We start from the raw sequence: 9,986 nt of genomic DNA on the forward strand, positions 1-9,986 counted from the left end.
TCCAGACAGTATCTAAAATACAATTGTTAGAAGCAGTTTTGTCAGTATTTGTACCAGCAGGTTGAAGCTTTAGCTACATGCTTCTGCCAGCCGTGGCACAAGCTGACCTTGACTCTGTCAGACAGGGCACTAACTCAGCTATAGCATTTCTTCTATAGGAACTGTTCTTCTCATGGCAGTAAACAGCACTTTGCAGAGGAACCTAAAGCACCATCTGCCTGAAAGGAAATCTTTAATTCCTGCCATTTGATCAGGGGTGGGGGGGGGGTGTTCCATCTTTCCTTCTTCCTGCATTTTTTGGCATCTGGTTTATGACAATTTAAGAGCAGCAGAGAGCCACAGTGGGTTGGAACAAATGTTCATGTTTCTCTGTATCCTGTTTCTGACAGTAACCAAAACCAGATGCTTAGAGAAAACCGTAGCAATAGAAGAAGCATAGATGTTCTCTGAGAACATTCTCAGCCTCCAAACATTTGCAGCTCAGGAGCCGCCTGGAGCAGATGTAATTTCTGCATATTCAAGGCTTCCATAGATTTTTCTTTCATGAGCTGGTCCATGAGCAGTAGTCACCTGCTGAAAGCCATCTACACCACAGACACTGCTGCCTGCCTTTAATGATGATTCTTTTTTCCTTGAGGGAGTCAAATAACTGGTCTTCTGTGCCTCCCCTTTCTCTTCGCTAGAGGATCACTTGCTTGACCTGCTGGTGTCACAAAACTTTTGAGGCAGCTTTTCTTCAAGCCATTTGGAGTTGTCCTGAGATAGTGTAAAAGGATTTGAGTTCAGGAACAAAAGCTGGCATAGAAATGGGTGTTCTAGCCTACAGATTTTTTTGTTTTAGAAATTCACCCATTTCATATCTGAACAAAACTAAGACCTACCAGAGTTTTCCCTCTCTCAGACACACAAACACACATACCCAAGAAGCTACAATTCCAGGCAGATAACCAAGTTGCTCATCTGCAGTGTGGGAATCTTGGGATCATATTACCTTGCTATAAGTATTTCCTTACTGTAAAAAAATAACTCCAAAAGACAGAAACAGAGAGAATAGCTGATACGCTCCTGGTCAAAGCACTCATCAGGGGTATAGAATACTTAGGGCCTAGTCATTACCCCTATTTCCTAAAGGGTTGCGTAAACATATTTGAAGTGTATCTTCAGATGGAACACTATCTCTTTACAAGGTTATGCTGGACTCCCTCTCTTTCTTTTTAACGAGAAATTCCATTCTGTGAATTCTTTCCTGATAAAGTTTTCATTTAAAATGATACTTTTGCATAAAAAAGTTTCTGGTTTGATGATTTTCCAGCAAACAAAGTTTAATATGAAGAATCCTGACCCGATCTACTCAGCAATATATGGGGTTTTTTTTAAGATGCTTCCAATTTGCAATATTTGCCATTACCTTAACGCAGCAAACAAGCCCAGCACCTCTGCAGGTAGTGTGCTGCTCTAAGGTACCCATGACTCAGCCTGGAACCCAGAAAACATGGAGTGAGTTTGTAGACAGAGACCACTGACAAGTATAGACAAAAACAGTTACTTGAAAAATTCAAAAAATATTGGAGGAACACTGTTTGCACTGCTTGCCCAGCATGGACACTGAACTGAGCTCTAGGGCTGGGGTAACGAAAGGCTGTGTGAATGTTCTGTCTTGACAGAGTTTGGCTTAGTTATTGCAAAAAAGAAAAAAAAACAACCAAAATTTGCCAGGGGTTATAATCTTTCTTTCAGAAGCAGCTGGGGAAAAGGGGGAGAGAAGTGTCAGGATAGGAGAAACACTAAGTACAACATTAGCTCAAGACTAAATAGGTACAACCTGGCTATAGAATAAGATCATGGTTTCTAACCAACAAAGGGTCTGAAGTAGTCTTGAATAGGAGTGAGTGAGAAAGAGCCTATTCTCAGCAAGGATTGTGATATTTCAATCATTAGGATTGTTTTCCTGAAGGGATTAAATGACCTGATGGCTACAGTAGCAGGAGCTGGACTCCATGATCAAGAGTATCCTTCCAGTCCAGATTTCACAAAGCTGGACAGCAGCACGCATGTATCAACCTCTTTCCTGTAACTATGCCTGCTTACAGTGTCCCTTTTCTGAATTACATAGTAAAATAATTACAAGGTTTCAGAAACTGATCAAAAGAAAAGGAATCTTTCTGGCTTCCACTTCACCACTTCTTCATTTACGGTTTTTTTGTAAATATCCTGTTTTGCTACAGACCTTCTTCAGAGTGGGGGTTGTTGAGAGGAAATGTCACCATTAGCTCATTTTAGCTGAGGGAGGCTGGGAGGCATGAATTCTCTCCTGCTTATCATTCTAATCAGGGTTGCATATGATCCCTGTGATAAATACAGTAAGACTGACTAAATATGAAATAGAGAGAGCTGCATTAAGTAGAATTATACATGTGCTTACAAGAACTTGTTCAGGCACACAAACAAACAAACATAGGTCACGATAACTAAACCAGGACAGAATATTTCCAGGTAATTGCTACTAATTTGATAAACTCTCCCCCCCTCCCCACCACAAGAAGTTCTTTGTTCAGTTCTGCAGTGTTTGAAACATGTCAGACATTTCCTGGCTCTCTAGCTCACCTGGAAACAAATAGAGCATGTTTAAATGCAAATTTGTGTGTTAGAAGCCATGAATGTTAGTCATAAATAGGTTGTGGAACACTGAATTCTGAACAGCTTATCAGAAAATTATTTGGGGAAATAGCACATAACCTGCTGAACGAGGTTCTGCAGTACATTAATGCAATTAAAGGGGCTAACACACAGACTGCGGATGAATATCAATTAAATGAAATGTTATTGCAGCTACATGTAGCATCTGTAACACCATTATTAGTTCATTTCTTCTGTTGGGATCCACACTTTAAAGTTGCTGAAAAGATGAAAATAGTTCTGAAAAGGGCTATAAGAATGGTTTAATCCTGGATAACTTTCCTCAGAAATGAACAACTGAAGACCAACTAAATCTCTTTAATGTAACCAAAGGAAAGGCTAAGTAGTAATTTCACACCAGCCATAACTATCTTACATTGGAAGAAGATTTCAGGTAGGAGAAAAGTATTTTTCTTTTTTTTTAAGCTACTAGAGAAAGATGGAAAGAATCCAGTAGTTGGACACTGAAGGTAGATACAATTAGACAGAAATAAACTGCAGAATTTGTATAAAGGTGAACTACTTTTATTGCTGGAACCTCTTGCCTAAACATTATGATCCAAGACTTGTAGTCTATGAATCTTGGTTAGGTATCTTAAAAAAAAATAATCCTTATCTCAGACAAAGTCATGAAATTGATGCAGGACTTAATTATAGTTGTCTGTCCTAAAGTGATCATGATAATGTTCTCCTCTTAACGTTGGCAATCCTCAGCCTTGCAAAGGTAAACCCGTAGTACATCCTAAAAAGCTGGTTCACAAACAGGTCCTATCACTTCTTAGTAACTGCCAGGCACTTCCCACTTAAGAAAGGAAATAATTGTACATTTTATAGTGTTCAGGGGAAATACTGATTGCAAGCATAGAGACATACTAATGAGGTCATTTGAGTAATGTCTGCTGACGCTTGCAAAGCATTTGGCCTTGCAAAAAAACAGCTGCAAACTTTGCTAGAATCCTAGAGATGCTCCGATGCATTTTCTCATCTTTCATACTCATTGCGCTTCCCCCCTGGTTCAAGTCACTCAGCTGTGGGAAAAGAATTGCCACATTACCCTAAGGCAGGTTGAGCTGATGATAGCCCAGCCTGACCACAGATGAACTGTCTTGGCAAGTCCCAGAAGAAAATGACTGCTTTGGTGAAATTCTCTTCCTCTTATGTAGGTCAATAAGAAGGTTTTGATAGGCCATGTAGCAAAATGGACATGGTCAATTCAAACCTCAGCTCCTCTTGGTGCTGGACAGCTGACAGCCACAGAATGGGACAAAAATGAGGGAAGTGCAAAAGCACATTTCCATTTCAGTGAGAATGGATGGGTGAAGGGATTCTTGGTGACATAGCAGGCGTTCATCATTCCTCCCAGTGACCATCATCTCTGAACACTGCCAGTTCTTTCTGCAGCAGGAGGAAAGCAAGAAGCTGATTATCAAGCCAGGAACCAAGCAGAAACCAATTAAAGTGCCAGCACCATTGCAAGGCAACATCTCGTTGGTATGCCGTATGTCCGGTGCTAGCAGCAAGGGCAGTGTTACAGCAGCTGGGCACTGGAAGACAAATCAGCTTCCTAGCCAGGCTACTTGATGCTTGTTTTTTTGTTCTAACGCCCAGTTTCTGCAACACTGCTGAGTTGTGGGTGAACGCAGAAAAGCCTTGTGAAAACTGTAGGTGTAGGAGGTGTCAGAGGAAGGGAGAAGAACCACCGTCACTCTGCAGGAAAGAAAGAGACCGAATGTCTGAAAGCCCTGAAGCGATACACCAGGTATGCTGCCACCAATCCAGGTGTCGGTTCAGCGCCAGAAGCTGACTGGTGACCTCGAGTTCCCAGGTGGTCTCAAGCTGTTTGCAATGGTGTTTCTATCCTTACTATGTGGTTCCGGGGCAGAGTTCTCCTACCTGTTATCTGCTCAAGGAAATGAGGCCTTGCAGCCATGCCTTTCCCTTCCATTTTGCAAAATTTATTTCAAGTCATTTTAACCAGAATTTGTACAAACCAGATTTTCCAAATGCTCTCAACTGCTTACCAACTGAAAGACGAGTGATTGACTGTTATTGATCTATTTGTTTGTATTACCAGAAATCCATATTCAAAGTTCTGGCTAACCACGACATTCAGGGTCCAGTAGAACACACAATAAAAAGATGGCCTTTGCTTTTAAGAATTTATAGGGTAAAATAAATTACTTGATAGATACCACTGAGAGGGGAAGTAATAGAAGGTGACAGCACAGCCTCAGCATGTGGATAGCCTAGCTACAGTCTGGGTTTTAGCAACTCAGCAAAGTGGAGCTTTAAGGACAGACTTGAAGAATGAGGTTAAAGTAGCTCAAGAGAATTGTAGGCAGCACTTTCAGTGTGTAAGCAGTAGCATGGAGGAAGGTTAGGAGGAGATGATTTGATGATCTAGTGGGAGGTGGAAGCTGGCATCATAGAAAGAGTTGACTTCTTGATATGGAAGTAAGAGATGACAAGAGGACAAAGAGAGGCCATCAGTGACTTTGAAAGTGGGGACAAGAAGCTTATGTTTGATGTGATAGAGAAAAGGAGATAGAAGAATCGTGCAGAGAAATGTAATGGCTTCAAAGTGACAGACACAAAAAAGGACCTTTACATCTCCGACCTTTGGATGAATACAAGTAAGACAAGATCAGCTTTACAAAGGCCTGATAACACATGAAATTGAAGTGTCATACAAGACCATGAGCAAGGATTTCATGTGGAGATACATGCATAAGATTCTTCAACATGCTTAAATACCCTTTGATACATGTAGTGGTATTATATGCCAACCCATAGCAGACACCCAGGACTCCTAGGTTCTATCCTGCCTCTGCCATCAACTTTTATGTAGAGTAGATTGTTTTGTCAGTGCAATTTTTCTTGTTGCAGCTCACTCATATGATCTACTGTGCTCACCTAAATCTTAGAGGAAGTCAGAAGCTTCAGGCTCTGAGCTTTTCCAAAACGTGCTCTGCTCGCTCTCCCTCCCACAGGAAGATACAATGTGGTGCACAGTGGAAGTGGGCACAGCAGACCTGGACCCTTGAACACTCTATTTCCTTTCCTTACATCTTAGCAATTAGTCATAAATGACCTGCTCTCCCTTGGCCATAATCCCTTCCTTTGCTTCAATCTCTTCCAGAGGCAGCACCAACAGGCACTAAAGAAAGGCAGGATACTGACTTGCACCTATGAAGTACAACAGTGACAGGCAATAGTGTGTCTGTACCAACACGCACATCCCTCCATCCATTAAGGTTAGCCCCAAATGCATGTTCTCCAGAGCGATCCATCATGCTATTAAGTGTGACTCTTTATCATGGGCACTCCTTTGATCATCCCTGCCTACAATCAAATGTTTTGGAGGTCCTGTAAGAAAAATTAATCATAGATTATCTACCTCCCGAATACCTAGGCCTCTAAGTAGATGTCTGACAGAAACACGTCAAGTGCACACAGTAGAGTCACATGATCAGCATGCAAACTGCTGGAGAATAAGGAATAAGTAGTAGGATTTCCTCATCTGCACAGATTATCAGAGAGAACCCCGTATAACTAGTCTTTTTCTCCCTTCATCTTTGGAGAGCTGTTTTTCCACGATCTGATGCTCACAAACAGCTATCTACTTTTAGATTTGACACACTTGGATCCCAGAGGCTGAAAAAAGCCGCTACAAAGGGTGACTACTGCAATAAAGAAATATTCATACATATATATACACACACACACATATATATATCCACACATACATTAAAAAACCCATATTTTTTGTCTGCAAAGCCCCAAACACTGAAGGCTATTTTGGCGGGATTCGTTTACATTCATATGTTTCAGTCAGAGAGGAGTACATAAAAACCATTTGTTTAAGATGGTCCTTCCTTCTGGCACAATCCATATCAGAATTAATGCAATAGTGTGGTTTTGTGCTCAGCAATCTAGCAGAATAAAAGTGCAAAAATCCTTCTGGTGGTTTTATTGTTCTAGGTTCCTACTACAAGAAACAATATAGAATTCCACATTTAGGTAAAGAAATTATTTTTCAATATCTTAGTTCAGTAGGTGTATCCTATAATTATTTACTGGCATGCATAGCACAGAAATACATTAAACTGTCTTACCAGCTCAAAGGAAACTTTGCTTTTCGCACTGCTTCTGTCCCTTGGTAGTTTAGGCTGTGTGGTTTGATGATCAGCAGTAGCAGCAGTGGCATAATAAAGCAGAGCTTACTGTGCCCGATTTTAAAGATAATCTCAAGAACCAATGAAAAACTGCTCAGATTATCAGATCAAGTTAAAGTAGCTGCATTTGCAATTACTCATTAGTGATGGAGAAACTGAGGAATTTCTGCTAAAGGGTCAACATTTAAAAGGCCAAGTAATCTGCTGAATATAAAAGTATGTTTTTGCAGCATTCATATAAAAAAGGCCAACCAAGGACCTCTCTAAGTGACGTAAAGCTACTTCCTAGCCTTGTCTGAATGTGAGGTGACTGCTTCCATTCAAGGCCTCTGCCCAGCTACGCTCAGACACCTGAGGCATCCCTGAGCTGCCCTGTCCTGTACCTCCTCCACAGCCTGTTGCTGCACTGTGCTTGAAGGGGCAACTCTGGAAGCAAAGGCACACAAGCATTGCGGTGCTTCCATGCCCAAATCCTACAGTGTATAAGGAGCAGAACTTTCCATACCCAGCTGCAATGTTGCAGTGGTAATGTAACATTACAGTCAGGATCCATCAAGTCAGTCACGTACACGGGTCTAGTGCCAGAGAAGGGGAAAACAGAAGCGGGCAAAGCACAGCCTGAATAACAGTCTGCCAGTATCAGCTTTAGGGGCCAAGAGACAGGAAGACAGGGGCCATACAGAAATGCAGACAGACGTTTCCAAATTTGTACTACAGACTGTGTTATGGTGCTTCTCCCAATATCTGCTTTTGGGCCTTCACCATCCAGTAAGACTCCTGCCAATTCCCACGAGGCCCCGTGGTTACCCATCTAAATGTATATTACACTTCTTATAGTTAAGAGCAATCCCGAACAGGAGGAGAAACAGAAAGCCCCTAAAATACAAGCAGCCTTCAGAGTGTCATTTAAACAAATAACACCTGCTGCCTCAGAACTGTCCAAATGCCTGTAGTTTGCCTGCCGCAGCAGCAAACTTGTCTCCTGTAGAGACAAATTGTATCCCTGCGTCTTCCCAGCCTACTGCCGCAGGTCATGATAAAGATGCTATGGCTGTGTAAGACCCACAGCTTTTACCATATTCTGCCTACAGGGCAGACAGAAAAATCCGTACAAGAGTTCAGCAGCAGTTTGGCTCAAATGGCAAAACGCAAACTTCTTTTCCCAGTTTCCTTTCATATTACTATTCCAAAATACAGAGCAGTATTTCTGATGAGAAAAGCACAGCTCTCTGCAAGTTGCCTTTTTTCATGCTTCCCCCATACCCCAAGTGCCACTCAGCCCAAAGACCATTAACTGAACTCCTGCTCTCCAAAGGCCACTCAGACCCTTCTTTTGTCTTTTCTAGGACCCATTTACACCTGTCCCACTGTCTGACAATTAGCTTCCATCAGGTGAACGGTGTTTCTCACCAGGTGATTTTTAATTTGCATCTACCTTGAAGTTCTTTTTTTGGGGTGGTTTTTTTTTTTTGTTTTTGTTCAAAGTGCTCCATTTGGATTCCACTGTTTGTCTACTGTCAGCCCAGTACCAAATTCATATGTTTTGCTATCTCCTCTGGTTTTGGATCGCTATAGAGGCAAACACAGTAAATAGAAGAAGCATCACATTAGAGTGATCATGCTGTCACTCAAGAATCTGAGATTGGACCTCCCTCCTTTCCCCTACTCATCAAGTCCTGCAGTAAAAGGACATTGTTCTGGTCAGTGCAACATCTCAAGTCTGCTATCACATCCCTGATTGTTGTGAATACTGTGCAAAGTACAGCAGAGCACAGCCATCTAAGGGCTTTGTTTACATGGGTGGTGCTGCTGGCATTTTCTTACTACCTCATCCCACTGCTCAGTGCATGACTAACCTCACCTTTGCAAGGTAGGCTAAAGTTAGGTCACCTGGTTACCCGAACACAACAGGAGTGGCTGAGCAGAGTCCCCTGCAGTGAAGGGCTTAGGCAGCCTATTGCAAACTCTGTTCTTTTAAGCAGACCTGCTTGGCTAAGCACTTAAACATCAAATGCCTTTACCACATTATTATCATAACTCTTTCCTGTGCTTCACACTGCTGTTCAGGAATCTGCCACTGTGGGTTACTGAGGTCACGGAAGGGTGGAGTGAGACCTTTTAGAGGTAGCTTGTTCAAGAACAGGGGAGGCCTCCCAAAACTCAACAAAACACGGACTTGCAATGCTACCAATGGCCCTAGCATTCCCAGGGAAATACAGCTTTTCCAAATTAGACGTTGCTAGGTCAGGGACATTTGCAGTTTGCTGCTAGGAGCAACAGGAAAAAAACCCACCTCAAACCCGTCCACATCCACAGTGTCAACAACTCATTGACCAAAAGCTTACTTGTCACAGCTTGCTTCAAAGGGAACAGTCTCGCTTATTTTAATATCCTTATGCCACATATCAAATCAGGCTCTTCTCTGCCCACGAAGTCTGCCCCCCAGGGTGACCAGAGACAACTTCTAGCCCAACATAGCAGCAAACCACCACCTTCTACCAGATGTGCAGCTAGATAGTGTAGCAATGACAGAAACAGCTCCTTCAGCAGATCTGGAGCCAATGATACTAACAGAAACAAGGAGCGTGCAGAACTGAGATCTTAAAGGGCCCTAGAAAGATAGGCAAATTTCCCCTCCTCCCTTAGGCACCCTGGGGTCAGCTACCACCATGTAGTTTCTGAAGTGCAAATAGCTGCAAGATGAAGCTGCAGAAGACCGTGTTACAGACCATCGGCGGTGCTTCTGCCCAGCACACATTCGCGTAGACGTAGGCGCGGTGCGAGCAGACCTCGCAGGACGGGGCGGGCAGGCTCAGCGTCGGCAAGGGAGCAGAGTCGGCTCGATCCTCTGCTGCCTCGTGGAGGGCACGCAGGGTACTTGCAGCACAGCAGGATGCATAAGCACGCTAAGACAATACCTGCCGCGACTCATGATAGAAGATGACAAGAAAAATGGAAAACAAGGAGGGAAGGAGCCAAAGAAACTGATTTCTTGGAGCAGTGCCCAGGAAGCCCCTGAGGTAGGGGTATATTGCGGGCCTAATAACAACATAGGCAAAACTGAGCCCTGCAGGTTCAAAATCAATGTAGTGGAGACCATGGCTGTTCTGAACAATCAAACCAGGGGTGTGGATG

This window comes from Gavia stellata, chromosome 18, assembly GCF_030936135.1.
Source record: "Gavia stellata isolate bGavSte3 chromosome 18, bGavSte3.hap2, whole genome shotgun sequence".
NCBI classification, from domain to species: domain Eukaryota; kingdom Metazoa; phylum Chordata; class Aves; order Gaviiformes; family Gaviidae; genus Gavia; species Gavia stellata.